Source organism: Schistocerca americana, chromosome 4 (genome assembly GCF_021461395.2).
Source record: "Schistocerca americana isolate TAMUIC-IGC-003095 chromosome 4, iqSchAmer2.1, whole genome shotgun sequence".
Lineage (NCBI taxonomy): Eukaryota > Metazoa > Arthropoda > Insecta > Orthoptera > Acrididae > Schistocerca > Schistocerca americana.
The window spans coordinates 549,482,061-549,500,565 of NC_060122.1; positions in this window are offsets into that span (position 1 = coordinate 549,482,061).

Sequence of the window (18,505 nt, forward strand, 5' to 3'; positions counted from 1 at the left end):
GTGATTTTTATCCTTGCTCAAATGGAAACAGATGAATCTTTCGTTTCAAAGATTGTGTTTAGTGATGAAGCAACTTTCCACACTAACGGGAAAGTCAACAGTCACAATGTCTGTATATGGGGCACTGAGAATCCGCGGGAAACAACTCAGTATGAACGTGACTTTCCCTAAGGTGAACGTTTTCTGTGCCATTTCAGCCAATAAAGTTTTTGGTCCCCTTTTCTTCGAAGGTGCTACTGTAACTGGACTACAGTATCTGGAGATGTTAGAGAATTGGCTGTTCCCTCAGCTCGAACAAGAAGCACAACAATTCATATTTCAGCAGGATGGAGCGCCACCACATTGGCACTTATCTGTCCGTAACTACCTGAACGTCAACTACCCGAGGCGATGGATCGGCCGCCAGGCAGCCCATGACAGAGCACTTCATCACTGGCCTCCAAGAAGCCCTGATCTTACCCCCTGCGATTTTTTCTTATGGGGGTATGTTAAGGATATGGTGTTTCAGCCACCTCTCCCAGCCACCATTGATGATTTGAAACGAGAAATAACAGCAGCTATCCAAACTGTTACGCCTGATATGCTACAGAGAGTGTGGAACGAGTTGGAGTATCGGGTTGATATTGCTCGAGTGTCTGGAGGGGGCCATATTGAACATCTCTGAACTTGTTTTTGAGTGAAAGAAAAACCTTTTTAAATACTCTTTGTAATGATGTATAACAGAAGGTTATATTATGTTTCTTTCATTAAATACACATTTTTAAAGTTGTGGTATTCTTTTTGAATCACCCTGTACAATGCAAGTAAAGCCCCATGAAACATTTTGCCACACTACCTGTTCTGTCCCGTGAGCCAATAGAGGAGCTGTATCGAATGAAATCCGTCGCATATTACAACAAGATATAAAGAAATACTTTTACTGAGTAAACATTTCCTAGAGTGGATGTACATATGTAAATATGTTAGTATATAAGACTTTCATAGTGTACATAGTTGTCTTAAGATAAATTTATTTTCTTCATGTGCATAAGTAGGTCTTCAGTAAACTTTTTTCTGAGCAACAAACTTTCGCATTAGTAGTAGAAGTTCAGAAATAATCTTTAAGCAAAGTTATTTCATTAATATTATGAAGAGAAGAGTAGCAAAAATCTTATTTTGATGATCCATTCTCATGGATGCAATTATTCCATTTCTTTTGCTATGCAATTCTAAGTAAAGAAAGTAAGGCAGAGGCCATGCTGATGATAAAGTTTTTCTATTAGTAGGGCCGGCCGGAGTGGACGAGCGGTTCTAGGTGCTACAGTCTGGAACCGCGCGACCGCTTCGGTCGCAGGTTAGAATCCTGTATCAGGCATGGACGTGTGTGATGTCTTTAGGTTAGTTAGGTTTAACTAGTTCTAAGTTCTAGGGGACTGATGATCTCAGATGTTAAGTCCCATAGTGCTCAGAGCCATTTAAACCATTTTTTCTATTAGTACATTTTAAATTTTGTTCAGATGCAATGATTAGTAGGATAAAATAATTTTCTGTTTATGCCTAGCACACAGTTTACAAACATAAACAGAAATCTACTGTAGGTCGTGTTTTAAAGTGAAGTGATAAAACTATTGAGATTTTAGTCCGATAGTAGTGAAATGGCATAATTGTGCCATAAGCAGATTCGTATTCTGCACTAATTCTCGCGACTAATTTAAACGGTACACACCAGTTTGTGTGAGGTAGAAACAGTGATGTCTTTAGCTCCAGTAGTAATAAATAAACTCACATTACATACTGACAAAACACTGTAAAGCTAGGCCGTGAACAGCCACACAACGAAATTAATTTCGCGAAGAATTGTAGGAGGAGAAAGAAAGTTATAGAACATAAACATTATGTAAATGGTACAGTTGGTACCAACAACAGAGCTATGAGATTTTTCTTTGAGCATATTTGTAAGTAACATGACACGTACCGACAGGATCTGAGTAATAAGTTGTCAATGGCAAACAGAACTATCAGTGGTGAAGTAGTGCACGTAATCTTCAACTTTTATAGCCCTGTCTTCCTCAGTTGCGTGTAATATTACGGTATATTAATAATTTTTTTTTCAGTTTGAGAAAGAATATTATCTACAAACTGATGGACTGCCCATGGGATCCCCAATATCAGGAACACTAGCAAACATTTTCATCAGTCACCTAGAAAATCAGATATTTGATAAGATAACCACAAATGAAAGTTTCAAAATCATATATTGGTACAGATACGTGGATGACATTATTTGTCTGGTAGATGAGCCAAGTGAAAAAATAGATGAACTCCATTCATAAATAAACAAAGCTCATCAGAACACAAAATTCACACTTGAAAAAGAAAAAGAAAATCAAATAAATTTTCTAGACATTACAATTAAAAAAGAAAATGGTAAACATACATTTAACATCTTTAGAAAACTAACAGCCACAGAGACAATAATACATTCCACATCCAACCACCCCCACAGCCAGAAACTTGCAGCACTAAGACACATGTTACATAGATTAAACAGAATCCCACTCAGCAAGAGAAACTATGATCAAGAAATTAGTACAATCATACAAATAGCTAGGAACAACGGATATGACACACATGTGGTACACAAGTTCAATCAAAAAATACAAATAAAAAACAAACACAACAGTTCCACAATACAAAAGAACTCACAAGCTGAAAACTTACAAACACACTCAACAAACACACACAATGACAACACCACACAGAAAAGAACCAGATGGTACACCATGACCTACACACATAAACTAACACACAGAGTTGCAAACATCCTAAAGAGATAGGGCTTCAAAATAGCATATAAGCCTGGGCAAACCCTTCAATCACACCTAAGCCAGCCAGCTACCAAGAGAGACAAATTCCAACAATCAGGAATATATAAACTTGAATGTCAAAGTTGTGATGCAGTATACATAGGCATGACATGCAGGAATTTTCAAACAAGATACAAAGAACATATCAGATGTTGGAAGTATGAAACAAACCATTCCACATTTTCAGAGCATTTAAAACACTACAACCATCATCCTACAAACATGGAACAAGAAATGAAAATAATGAGAATAAGCAACCATGACAAACATCTTATACAAATGCAAGAAAACTTCCACATCCAGAAAGCCATAGCAGAAAACAAACATGTGATAAATGAACAAACACACATCACCACAGGCTCCCTACTATACTTAGTAGAGGAAATGATAACATAAAACAAAAAATAATAATAATAAAAAAAGAAAACTCTTCCCCACATCATCTGGAGACACACACACACACACACACACACACACACACACACACACACACACACACACACAAAATATATCTCACACACACACACACACACACACACACACACACACACACACACACACACACACACACACACACACACACACACACACAAATGCATACACGAGCAGGCCACAGATACTTCAATAGTTACACTCATAAGTTTGGCAATAACATTCGATCTTTGGCAAAAACATTTGACAGTCGGCAACAGAAACCAAAACATTGCTTTAAAACAAGCGTTCAGTGCATAGTGTTGTGAAATGGGGAAAAAAACCGCAAATTGGCGTTCATGAGAAGAAGAACAACACCAAAAATGCAACAGGAGCGTAATATGTAGGAAATTGTACACGCAACCTGTAAGTACAGTTCAAAACATTACTACTTAATAGGAAATACCAACCACCAGAACTGTTTATAACCTATAGGCACAATGACAAAAATGTAAATAAAATAGCTAACATATGTACATGTCCCAGGTCACTGATGATGCCTTGCAGAAAATAAAGGCGAAACGCGTATAGCACTAAAATTGTGTTTTATTCAGTTGCTGTCAGACGGTCCATAAGTAAAAATTATTAATATACCCTAATAGTGCACGTAAATTTGCATTTCACGGGAGGACCCTTTATACAAGAGCAAAGAGAAATATGTGTTATCAAGAGACGTTGTATGCTTGATATTACAATTTCGCCTGTTGAAATAAATACCAACGCTTTGCACTAACGTCGAATGGACGGCACACTTAGTGGCAAGTGAATTTAACTTGTGTACTCACCTAGGCGACAGCACTGAAAATTGGAAATTTGTGGTAAGGACTATGGGACAGAACTGCTGAGGTCATCGGTCCCTAGGCTTACGCACTACTTAATCTAACTTAAACTAACTTACGCTGAGGACAACACACACACCCACGCCCGAGGGAGGACTCGAACCTACGACGGGGAGCCGCGCGAACCGTGGCAAGACGCCTCAGATCGAATAGCATTGAAGTGATGTGATGATCCGCTGAAGTGGGACACAGTGAAGTGTTGTTTCTTGAAACTCAGATAGTGTGTATCGCGCGTAAACTGTGGAACATACTGTAGCGCTGGAACTTTATGAATGTGACGTCACGTGTGACTATTACAGTCCGACGCGAAGCTAAGTGCTTAAGAAACGAAGACTTTGATAAACACTTTGCAAACATGTGGAATGTACGGTATTCTGTGGACATTAATGAATGTGCGGAAACCGAAACTAACATGAACGTGTTTGTGCAGTAACGGCGTTGCTGTCAACTGACAGTAAAGTGCATGAACAAAAACCATACATTGGACGTTTTGTATAAAAGCGCAAACATGTATACTATGTAAGCCACAGTTATCACCGAACAAACTGATGTAAATTAGTGTTGCAAGTGATTACAACTACGTACAAATAAAATTCTTTTTAGGGAGTGAGTATTCAAAAAATGGTTCAAATGGCTATGAGCACTATGGGACTTAACTTCTGAGGTCATCAGTCACCTAGAACTTAGAACTAGTTAAACCTTACTAACCTAAGGACATCACACACATCCATGCCCGAGGCACGATTCGAACCTGCGACCGTAGAGGTCGCGCGGTTCCAGACTGTAGCGCCTCGAACAGCTCGGCCACCCCGGACGGCGAGTGTGTATTAAAAATTGTTACTGGCCCCAATCTACGAATGTTTCTTGTAATCCCGTATCCTGAGCTGACTGGATCCTGTCGAGCACAACCAGTCGAGAACTCCGCATTCTTCTTGCTCCATCGCAGATCGTCGTGGCGCACACGTATGCAGATTTGTCAACATCGCGAGCACGCCGCCGTGACCGCTCTACAGTACAGCAACGGCGAATGCTTCAGCACGACTGACTACAGTGCATTCAGAATTACTGTAGGACTGACAGTTCGGAAGTAGCACAGGTGAGCGTGGCACAGAGTCGGCAAAGTCCCGCACGGAACTCGCGCGTAGTCCCTTGTTTCATTCAACTAGCTCACACACGCTAACTATTAGAGCTTTAAATGCAGAGCTGACTGTAATTCGTTGTGAAATAGTTTCACTATGTGATGGTATCATTTTTATTTTTTTTTTTAAATGTTTATGTAGACAATAAAACGACAGTTTTCAAGAAACAACTTTCCGATGACGTTATCAAATTTACGACGTGCGAGAAGGTTTTTTGTTATTGAAGTTAGGTGTACACAGTATGCGAATGAAATGTCAAGAAAACATAAAATTTTCATCTGTTTCAAACTTTAGCTGTGTCGAAGATCTCTAAGGCGAGATACAGGACTGTAAATAATATGACGCGCAATCGTCTGCTCGAGTACAGTAGCAGTAGACAACAGATCTCTATATTTGTAAAGACATAATATATTTCTGATATGTATCCTTATTTCCAACACAACAAAAAATAAAATAATGATTGTTTGGTATCTTAAATTGGGCAACATCTATTCTGAGAAACAAAAACAATACAAAAACGGCCAATGTATTGCAGACATTATTTTGTATGCTGTAATATATATGCACAGATTGAATTCTAGAAATGTACTTTCTTGGGAATTAATATTTGATAATGCCGTCATATTAACATTTCAAAACTTAGTGTGAATTAATTTTGTTATGCCAGTACTTACAAGAGCAAACTGTTAACAACGCTGTTCGACTGCCCTGCAAAAGACCTGATTCTTTAAGTGTCACCAATAACTTTGAGAGTGTGTAATGTTCCTTTTTGCGATAATAATCGCAAACATGACACCGAATTGTGTCCTCTGCAAATGAATCCAAACTCGTAACACGCTTAACCATAGAACTTTTCTTCCCGGGAGTAGGCTACCAAGTTTGGATGGTTCTCCAATTTCCTTTTCTGTCTCAAACAGTTCCTTCCCTATTTTTACGACAGTGTTTTTGTTGATATTCAGGGATGCTGCCTTTCTATCTACCACCTTGCTAATGGAGAGTAGTGGGCCACCATTAAGATTTTTACTCTCAAAGTAAGCTCTTAACGAGCAAACCATTTCTCTACAGTTCCATTAAGTTTCAGGTGTGCAGCCGCAAGAAAATTTCTTGCGGCTGCACACCCGAAACTTAATGGAACAGTCTTTGCGCCGCCAAAACCTGAAGATTCACATTTCTCTACACTGTCCTTGTAAAGCAGTCCCCTGTCCACGAGAACGACGTCGAACTTTTCCCACTTCTAACTTTCGATGTACTTTCTTCTGACGTGTTAAATAAGACACAACAAAAACTGTCACAGAAACAATTTGGTAACTCCTAAACCGCAACGAAACAAACAGCGCGTAGCAATCGCACAGACTCACTCACTGCAACTAAATCGTGGCACAAGCGGAAGTGTTGTGGATTGAGATTTGGCAACTCTGGGTGCACGTGCCCGCTGGGCTGCGGGACTGGCTGAACCAACGCCACCTAGGAACAAGGCCTCACATCGTGAGTCTAAGGAGCCTGTGACGTCACGGTAGGAGTCTGAGAAGCTAGGTACCGACACACGTGATTCGTAGCGTTTCCATGTTGTACTTTGTGCTGTTCGTGAGTGCTTATTTGATCTATACTCAGTAACGATTCCCCTTAGGTGTTGTATGCCGAATTGCAGGGGCAATTACGATAATGGACCTAAAGTCAGTGTATTTTATTTTCCATCTGACGACAATTTAAGACGAAAATGGTTATCGGCTGTTCACAGACAAGACTGGACACCGAGTAAGCACTCTGTTGTAAGTATCAGTGTATTTGTTTGGTTAGTGTGTCATAGTTACTTGAAATGTAGTCCAGCTGAACAAAATACAGTAAACAGAAGAATGTATTTATAATTTCATACCTCATTAATTTTCGTTATAGGTTTTAAAGAGGACTGTATGCTTGTTTTTAGATATGTGATCTGCATTTCAACAAGGACGATATTCTAGCAGTACCAGCATGTATGACCCGAAAACTGGTATACTCTTGACAGCACGCTTGAGAAAAGGTGAGTTACGAAACACGCTCTTAGTAAAGTACAGTGGCATAAGAACTATCTTTATTTCACTTATATGCTGTGATATCGGTTTCATACTTCATTATTAATTTTTCAGATGCCATCCCATCGAAGTTGCCTGGATGCCCATCTTACTTGTCGAGTCATCAAACTGCAGTACGAGAGGACCCAGAAATTCGTAGGGGCGTTTAGAAAATCGTGCTCTTCAATTTGCTATCCAAGAAAGTGCGGACACACATGCGAAAATGATTGATGCGATATCATTCGATAGTTTAGAACAAATGAAAACAAAGTTGAGTGAATGTAAAAAGCACAGTGACTGGGTAGTGATAAACAAATCTGACAGTGTGAGCCTAGTGTTACTAAAGCATAATCCTTACCCAAGAATTTTTTGCCACGTAGTTATAAGCAGTGGTTTATTACTCAGTGTCTTCAATAATGATATTGAAGTGAAATGTATTGGAAACATGAAATTTCCCATGAAAGTAAACAACATACAGGTGGTAAGTGATGTTCTTAAGAACATTTATCTTCTGTATAATAGTTCTGAGGCTCATGTAGATAACATTTTGTCTTTAATTGACCAGTTATTGCAAAAATTATTAGTAAGTTGCCAGGAAACGAAACTAAAATTACATTTTGGAAGGAACAGATTTCATTTTTGAAGTGCAGAAGTTCAACTCAATTTAGGTATGATGCTAACTCTATGATAATGTGGTCATTAGTACATTCTATTAGCCCACATGCTTACAAATTTTTGAGGCACACTGACAGTTTTTCTATGCCTAGTCCTAACATCCTTTCAAGGCTTTGTAGTAAACTCTCAACAAATCCTGTCATTGAGCAACAGGGTCATCAGTTTATGAGCTACATCACAAATAAAGTAGGTACTTTATCCTCAGATGATAAAACTGTGCTCCTGTTGATGGATGAAATTCATCTGAAGTCTCAGCTTGATTACAAAGCTGAAAATGTTGTAGGATGTGCCTTTAACACTGAAAAATTTTTTATGGTTCAGAGCATGGAATCACCTTACAAGGACGTGGTATCTATTCTGCCAGTTCATACTATTCAGGGTGATGTTCTGTTCTCTTACATTAAAGCAGTCATTCTTAAATTAAAAGCAGTTGGATTTGAGGTGGTTGGTATAGTAGCAGACAATAATGCAATTAATAAGAAAGCAGTGTCTAAGTTTTCTACTCCTCCAGATGTGAAAATAAAGTATGATCACCCTGTACAGTCTTCTCCAAATCGCCCATTGTATTATTTTGTGGACACTGTCCGTATTTTGAAGTGTATCTGCAATAATTGGTTTAACCAAAAGGAGCAGATCTTGTGTTTTTCTGACTTCAGTGACAGTTTGAAGGGAGGTTTGTCTTCTGTTGGAGCACTGAAAAAATTGCACTTGACAGAAAAAGATGAACTACTGCAATATAGCAGTTTCTTAACTTTGAAGTCTCTGTTTCCTAACTCAATTGAGCGCCAAAATGTCGAGTTAGTGTTGCGTATTTTCAATGATATGACAGTTGTTGCTTTGGACACATTTGGTTCAAAGAAAGCAATTAGCAACTGGAAAAGTACTGCAACATTCATAAAAATAATAAATCGTTGCTGGGATATTGTAAATGTAAAAACATCACTCAAGGGACAGGTTAAGAAATATTTTCCAAGAACCTGTGACTAGTAAATCCCATCACATACAAGAATTCTTACAGTGCTTCATCTCATGGTTGTGTAGTGATGAAAGAAAACTTACTCGAGAGACACGTAGCGCTTTGAAACACACAACTGCTGCTTTGATAGACTTCAGTGACTACTGGCTTTCTGAGAAAAACACATCATATTTGCTGTTAGAAAACGTACAGACAGACAGTTTAGAAGACAAGTTCGGCAAATACCGCCAGCTGATATTTTTTCTACTCATACTGAAATTCAGGGATTAAAAGAAACATCAATACCAGAATTTATAAATGTAGCAATAGATGAAAATGATGTTGATGGAATAGATGAGAATACTTGGCCACTGTTGCATTTCATAGCAGGTTACTGCTCACACCAAGCTATTAAAAAAATGGTTCAAATGGCTCTGAGCACTATGGGACTTAACATCTGAGGTCATCAGTCCCCTAGACTTAGAACTACTTAAACCTAACTAACCTAAGGACAGCACACACATCCATGCCCGAGGCAGGATTCGAACCTGCGACCGTATCAGTCGCACGGTTCCAAACTGAAGCGCTTAGAACCTCTCGGCCACACTGGCCGGCTATTAAATAAACCATTGTGAATATTGTAAGGTATTCCTTACTGCAGATGAAATGAAGCAGGGTGGTTATGGTAAAAGACAGAGGAGGATTGACATATCCTGCAGATGATGTAGTAGTATGTGTGACATATGTCTACTTAACTCTACAGAAAATTCTGAAAGACCAGGAAATTTTATTTTTAGAACAGGCAAATCAGAGAAATGTACTTGTGAAGGTAGCATCCCACAACATTCCCAGCAATCTTTTTTATGGGTTTCACTGTAAAAATACACACTCAGTTGATTCAGTCATGAATTGCATACTGTTTTGCTGTGCAAATATTTTGCTGAACAATTACACCAAGAGGAGAAATGATGAAACTGTTGTTAAAAAAGTAACTGTGTACAAAAGATTGAAAAAATGTTAAATTATACTGTGGTTGTATATTTTCACTGTCTGAGGCTTAGGAAGATGATGTGAAATAAATGTTTATTTCTATTTTCTGTTTTTATTTCATGCACAGTATCCCATACATCTTGTTGGTAAATGTTATGTATTGGACCCCTTCTGCTCTCTTCGATATGGTGCAGCCGTAAACATGAGGCTTTGCTACAGATTAATTTGTTACCACAAATTCTCTGTGAACTCCAATCTCATAGAATTAGGGGAATAGTGTTTTCTGTTCATCAGTAAATATATAATTAATGCTGCTCCTGCTCTGTGGTTGACAAGTTTTTGTATATATTTTTGTCCAGTCAGTAAATTAATTATTCTCACAAGGAGAACAATTCATTGCTAGTATTAGCATGTTAGTCTGCCATCATCATAAGTAAAAATTAATCTGCAGAACAGGTCCAGTCTGTCAATACAACCAATATTTTGGGGAGGGGGGGGGGGGGGGGGAGGACAATACATAACTTTATCCATTCTTCATTTGAGAGAAATTCTATGCAATTTTATTTGATAATGTTTTTGGAGTTTGGAATAGCAGTGCTTTTTTCCTCTGGGACAACATTAAATAGTGAATAATAAAAGAATTTTATTGTCATTTAGATATTGCAGCAATAGACAGTCAAATTACAAATGTTTAAAAAGTATACAGCATGTCTACAAAAATTACTTTACACAAATTAAAAAAACAATGTTACAACAGATTTTCCATAAAGTAAAATATTCAAGCTAAAACAATTTGTGTAGTACATCTTAAATTGAAATCATTAAGGAAATTATGGTACACTCACCGAGCAGTTATCACTGTGATATTTACTCTCATACATTCAAGTGAGTAGGGAGGATTTACCGATATCCAACTGTACTACTTGTGCTTGAATAAATCAAATAAAGCTTCTACCCATTCTAGGGGTAGTTTGTTAAACAGCTTCATACTCACTACATTGCTGTTCTATGATTTAGTTAATCTGCAGTAAGGTATGTGAAGATGCCTACTATTTCTAGTTCTGGCATTACTGAAGATTGGGATACCACTCATCTGCTTTCACAAATGGCCCTATAGATGACATTTTAAATTTTTACAACGCTGTAATACCCATGCCAATGATCAGTGTATCAAATGACAAGTATTTTAATTAAAAGATGGGGATCAGTATGTGGATGGGTGAATATAAATGGATCAGTTTGTACAGTAAAAAGTAATAACAGGTTCTTAAGATAAGTCATTACATGAAGCTGATGGGTGGTGTCCCATTCTTCAGTTAAACCCCAGTTCCATGAGGGTGTAAATCCTGCCTAAGCTGGTATTCTGTTAAGTTAGTCTTTGTATACAGTAGAACAGTGTAAATGTGCAAGTTTATAACAGTTAATATTTTCAAGCTGATAAACAATGGCTTACAGTGGGCAAGTTTGTCAGAGTTTGTAATAATTCTAATGTGTGGTTCCCATGTCAATTTATAATAACTAATAACTTAACACTACCTAGTCTTCTACTGGCAAATCTCTTAAAGTAAGTAGTATGTAGAAGGTTCAGTGAAGTTTGCACAAGTTTCTGTACGGTAATGTTTTCTTAAGTATAAAACTGTAGATGACTGCCAAATGAGGTATCTGTCATATGAAACTAGAATTTGACATAGATACAAGTCTCAGAGTACCTGCTTCGATTCATTGTCAGTCTTTCCAATACGGTACCTCATTTTCAATTAAATTATGCAAGGCGACTTACACGGTGAAAATAGTGCTGTCAGAGTTATGGAATTAGATATTCGCATTTTCAAAATGCGAGTGACGGAAATTACGAAAAAGTATTTTCACCTTTGGAGCTATAGTTTACGAAATTTGAACAATTTTACTCTCCAGTGAGGATGATTAGCGTTTGTTTACGGATTTATGTATAAAATACTATGAGTAGTCTACCAGGAAAGAGTTTAATGTTTTCATATACGTGGCGCAGAGCCTAACAAGCCGCTCGGTATTTCAGACCCCTAGTCGTGAGGTCACGAGTCGCGCTGTGAGGCCTTGTTCCTAGGTGGCGTTGGCTGAACCCGTGCCGTGCCCCCGGCGCTGGATTCTCCCTACCACTTCCGTCGCAGTTTTAAAGTGATTCTGAATAGACTATACAATGCGTCGCCTTTACAATCGTCGAGCAAAAATGAATAATGTTCAACTGAGTGATTATTGTAAACTGTTAAAAAAAAAGCCACGTATTTCTGTAACGAAAACCCATACGATGATTCCTAAAAATTACTACCTTAATGGTTTTTTCTAACGATGTAATTTGTTCATCCTAATTAATTGTACTAAATGATCTGATTTCGTCAATGTGTAACGTTTTTAAATTCTATGAGAAAGGAACTGGATGCCTATGCCTTTTCTGTCGTTTCGCCAGGTTCCGGCAGGATTACACCTGAATGGGAAGGCAAATTACATTCCTGGCAAAGCAGAAACATGCTCCAGCTCAGACGAACAAAAAAATGAAACAGACGATCTAAAGAAAAAGTTAATGAAGTGATGCAAATTTTTAAATTTTTTTTCTTAAAGACTTGAAAAACTTTTAAAAATTTAGGAGGCTGTGTAATGTTCTCCATGTGTTACCGGATTTCGTGACTGTTTTCGCGCAGTAGCGCTGAGACGATTTTATCGCTGCTTAATAGAGACTGTGATTACAATAAAACCTCTCTGTAATTTGATTATCTGTGTTAAATGTACCGGACCAGCAACTTTTGTTCTCTCTCTTCTTGATCAGCCGTTGTCGGGTATGGTCGCAGTTAAGTAGAGATTCTGTTATTTGTGCTCATTTTGCGCAATAATAATTATTTAATTTCATTGTGTTTATCATTATGACTAATCATACCTTTTCCCGCTCAGTTTTTGCATGCATCTGATAAGTAAATGTGGCTTGCATTGTGTGGGGATGTCTGTTGGTGAATGACCGCATATTAACGGCACCAATCAGTGGAATACGATTGGTCTGCTTTCAAAATAGAACCTGCATCTAAAATTTCACCTTTTGCAAAACGAAGTCCGATAGCTTTTAGGCGTGAATCATGTCTCAAAATTCTACTCGCCAACAGACAGTCCCGGTAGAGAAGCCCAGCTAAAAAATATGGTGTTAATTAAATACCAAAATTTCAATATTTAATTTCAGAAAGATAGAATAAAATAAATAAAAGAAAAAATCGGCACTATAAGACACAAGATTAACTAAAACCGGTCAGGATACTCGCCAAACGCCGGAAAAAGCAGGAATCTATAGGATTCCTCCCTGTAGTTGTGGGGAGGTGCACGTGGGTACTACAAAACGAAAGGTCAAAACACGACTAGAAGAGCACAAGGGCAATTGCAGAAGAGGGCAGATTGACAAATCAGCTGTTGCAGAACGTGATTTGCAGCCAGGAGACCACCACATTCATTTTAATAGGACTCAAATACTGGCAGCCACAAGCGAATACTATGAAAAGCTATACAGAAAGGCCTTAGAAATTGTGAAACACATCAGGAATTTCAGTAGGAAGGAGGACGGCGCGAAATTGAGTGACATCTGGATTCCAGTGCTGAAGAAGATGTGTACCAGTTTTCCATCATGGGGTGATAGCAACAGCGGACGATGGCAGTCGACAGTGGGCAGTTGCGCTCGGGTATTCAGAACATGTGATATCACGCCACTGATTTGGATATTTGTTGCAGTCAGTAGCGAGCCCAGGGTGTGAATCAGACATTCAAAGAAGCTACGATCCCCCTTGAAAATGTCTTCTGCAGGTGGGGACGAAACGTTTGGTTTTAATGTGAAAACCATTTGACCACAACATAATGGCCCAGAACACTTCATTAACTGTGACACATCTGACTGAAAGTTAATATTTTACAAATAGACTGGTATCTCCACGAATGGCTTCATGCATTCGAGGACGGTGAACACTAAAGTGCCATTGAAAGCATGGTTGAGGTCGTGAAGATTCTGGACTCGATATCTGTCCAGTGTGCATGCATTAAGAGTACAGTAGTTGCCACAGGGTCGCCAGGATGGATCCTCTTTCGGTATGACGCGAGGACGAGGCTCTTTAGAAATGGCGAATGATGTCATCTCATTGTCAGATTTAATCATTATGTACCACAAACGCAAAGCAATTGGTCTATACCAACTGAGTCATCACTTTCGGAGTCACTCTGGTGCAAAGTGTTTGGTGCGAATGTGACAGACTGTGCTGTGATGTGCCTCTTGTAATTCTTCAGATGGGCAAATGATAGCTGGGAAACGATCAGGAAGGTCCTGGTACTGCCCTGCGGCAACAGCTTTTACGAACGTCAGTGCAAAGTTCTGTACAACTTAGCAGCTCGACGGTTGCGAGACTTGGGTCGTTGTCTATGAGACAAGAGCTGAAAATGCCAGAGAAGAGACAAAAATATGCTAAGAAATGAAAACTAGTGAATTGTTAGCGGAAGGTCTGGTGAATTCCTAGGTCCAGTGGCATCAGGTGGACCCATAGGTGGTACCAGAAGAGTTGTTGACAGCTGAAATAGCGTTGTTGGTTTATGCCCAGGGAACAGTGTGTTTACAGATACACATGCTGGTCAGAACCGATGTCTGTAAGGAAATGCTGGCCAGGCCCTCTGTCTGAGATGAGCAAGTCACCTGAGGCAATGTGGCATCCATTTTTGCTCACTCATTATTGCTGTTGGTGTTTGGGTGGCTGCATGATGGGTGGCAGTTGGAAGATTGCTCACCAAATCTGACTTAGTATCAACATGTAGTGGGTTGGTCTTATGCATGTCAGTGGTCTTTGGTGCACTGGTTAAGGCACGGTGGTGTGGGAACAGCAGCTGGCTGGGCACATAGTACAGATACTTGTGCCGTGAGGAGTTTGATCTGATCTGAAAGCAGCTTGAATTTCTGTCTGGCCATCGTGGGCATTGAGACGTTGCGGTCCACTGTTCTGGCTGCTGGTGTAGGTGGTGTGTCAGGGGCAGAGCAGTGGCAACACGAGCTATGGCAGAACACGAGACAGCAGTGACGCTATGACCATAGTGTCAGCAAGGGCCACTAGTTGTTACAGTGAAAGTGACTTTTGAGTTACGAGGATTGGAACGGCCTGGCTAGGCAGCCAGTTCAGTTAAAAGTACATGGAGCAGCATGTCCGGAACTGTAGTAATGTCGACCATGCTGTGGAGGTGGCGCAGGAGCTGTGATGGTGTTCTGTCGCCATTGTCAGCAGTAGAAGTAACCGATGTATGTGCTTGGCTGGAAAATACAGGGAGGAGACATACGAGCTCCATCTAGGGATGCTGGTATGACACAGTGGGTGGTGGTGGTGCACTGATAATACTGGCAACCTTGGCGGCAGAGCGCTGGTCGAGCTGGCCAACAATATAAGCATACTTTGTATTTTCTGATATTACACCACCAGAGTGTAGCTTACTGGGTGATGAGGGGGCAGCAATGGTAGCAGAAGTGGTACGATGGGCAGAAAAGACCTTGTCAGAATTAATCATTATGTACCATACACGCAAAGCAGTTTGTCTGTACCAGCTGAGTGTCACACTCTGGGATAAAGTACATAGAGCAGACGTGTTCTGGCACATAAAAGACACAATTATTCGCTAATCTGACGTTCATTGATAGCTCTTCTGGAACGAGAAACTATTCACAGAAGTGATACACTCTCACAAAACATCCCCTGTTGCACAGACGACCGCTTAAGCACCGAAGAAGGCTCATTACAAAAGCAACCACTGAGATCACTGTATAAAATCCATCTCTTGACTGAGCACTGAAATCACCGACATATTCAGTCGCACAAGTGATCCTTGAAGACACTATAGTATCTGTCACTCGGGCGACCACAGAAATCGCAACACTGTGACCAATACATAATGAACCAGCCAGCACGCTCTGGTGTGTGCGCTCGAGTGTGTGTGTGTGTGTGTGTGTGTGTGTGTGTGTGTGTGTGTGCGCGCGCGCGCGCGCGCCCGTCCACACCCCATATGGGCAAGTAGTGGGTTGTCAGCAACATAGTTACCCCACTTTTCAGCCAATTGACAATAAAAATTAAATGAGATAGGTGATATATTACAATGAATTCAAAACTTTTTGAAGGTTAAAATAAAATGGAAGCTTTATATAGATATCAGAGACAGGACTTCCTGAACTTGTAGTTAAATACTGTAACAATAAAAGGTAAAACGAAACAAAATAAGGGCACGTTTAAGTACATTTAAAACACGATGCTGAAACACTGATGTTTAAAAGAAGCACTTTTCTGGTACTAAAATAAAAAAAAAATGGTTCAAATGGCTCTGAGCCCTATGGGACTTAACATTTGTGGTCATGTCCCCTAGAACTTAGAACTACTTAAACCTAACTAACCTAAGGACATCACACACATCCATGCCCAAGTCAGGATTCGAACCTGCGACCGTAGCGGTCACGCGATTCCAGACTGAAGTGCCTAGAGCCACGCGGCCACACCGGCCGGCTACTAAAATCTGGATGTGCCCTGGGATGGATAGTCTGCTGTACAAGGGGAAAAGGTTGGTTGGTGAGGAGTGTAGGAATGTGGCGGTGTAATGATGGACATCTGGTGCATAGTAGTGATGGGGTAGGAATGGCTGTTGGGACAGAAGATGGGGGGGGGGGAAGAAGGGGGGTATTGGAGAGACTAAAAGGGGGGGGGGGTAGGGAAAGAAAGGTAGATGGGGGGAAAAGGTGTAAGGAAAATATGGGTAGCAGAGGGAGAGGTAACTCTGATGAGGTGGAATGGGTGGGGTAGACTTACAGCTGGTAGGATGGGTAATTGTCAGGGTAGAGTTCATTATCTCTAACAGGGAGGTGGTTGGAGCTTCTTTGTAAGAGTGTGTGGAGGGTGTGTAGGAGAATTGTTGGTGGGATGTGTTGGTATGGGCATGGTAGCATACAAGGATTGGAAGTTGTAGGGGTAACTATAGGATTATTGAAGTCGAGCTTCGGATGTAGACTGTTTGGAGGTGTTCATTGTGAGTGAGGAGATGTGGAAAGTTGGTGCGTTGGTAAAGGATTCTTGTAGGAGAAGGTAAATGGAAGCAGAAAGCGAGGTGGATTACATTACGTTTCAGGGCCTGGAGGGACTTAACAGAACCTAGGTGAGGCAAAGATCCATGGAACATGGGTTTGATTAAGGAGGGATGCAATCTTCAAGTTGGGCGAGCTAGTAGGCCTAGTCTTTTTAATCTATAGGGCCTTCTGCTTGAGGGTTAGTAGGTAAGGTTTTGATGTAAGTTACTGGGTTGACTGTTTAGCCCAAAACATTTTAGTGTTTCAGTTAACTGAATGGGATGGTCGTAAATGGCAAGGGAGAAGTCACAGAGACAAGGTATGGGTGGTGTCTTTTAATTATAGCCTGGATTTTGGAAGGGTTGATCCTGAGGATCCATTGTTACACCAGGAGGTAAGCTGATTGATGTGGACAATGACAATTTCTATGTCTCGCGACCACGCGCAAATCACTCCACACTCTCCAAGTCTCTCTTGCGACCATGCGTCCGTCACGCCGTCACGTGCAGCACTCCCCTTGTCCTGTCCCTTACTGTCCGTGTCCTGTCCCGTACTGTCTGTGTCATGTGCCGTTCTGCCCAGAACTCTTCTCCCACTTCCATCCAGTCTCCCCATTCACGAGCACTGTGATTGTCTTGAGTGCTCGCGCCACGTCTTCCAGCCAACACACCCACACACACATAATGAAACACAATTGAAATACTGGGTTTACATTTAAATAACTCGAAATTAAGTATATATTCCTATGGATGGACCATAAACATGCTCTAACACACATTATTAAATACATAAACAAATTAAATAAATATATATCAAAGGAGTAGCAAGCAGAAGTAGGCCAATAGCCTAACGTCTCTGTGCTTTCTAAAACACAGTAGATAATTGACCAGTTTCTTCATGATTAGCATATATCGGATATAAACAAAGATATAGATGAATAAATATATTTATAAGCATGCAGCTACCGTTTTTTCGTGTAACTGTGGAATAATTATGGCCTGACGCGATCGATAGCAATTGGCCACTTTGACCTCTAATAACTCATGAACTATTCAAGTCACATACCTGTAATTTATACCAATTTAGGTTTACAGTATGTTGTTGTTGTTGTGGTCTTCAGTCCTGAGACTGGTTTGATGCAGCTCTCTATGCTACTCCATACTGTGCAAGCTTCTTCATCTCCCAGTACCTACTGCAGCCTACATCCATCTGAATCTGCTTAGTGTATTCATCTCTTCGTCTCCCTCTACGATTTTTACCCTCCACGCTGCCCTCCAATATTAAATTGGTGGTCCCTTGATGTCTCAGAACATGTCCTACCAACCGATTCCTTCTTCTAGTCAAGTTGTGCCACAAGCTCCTCTTCTCCCCAATTCTGTTCAATACTTCCTCGTTAGTTATGTGATCTACCCATCTAATCTTCAGCATTCTTCAGTAGCACCACATTTCGAAAGATTC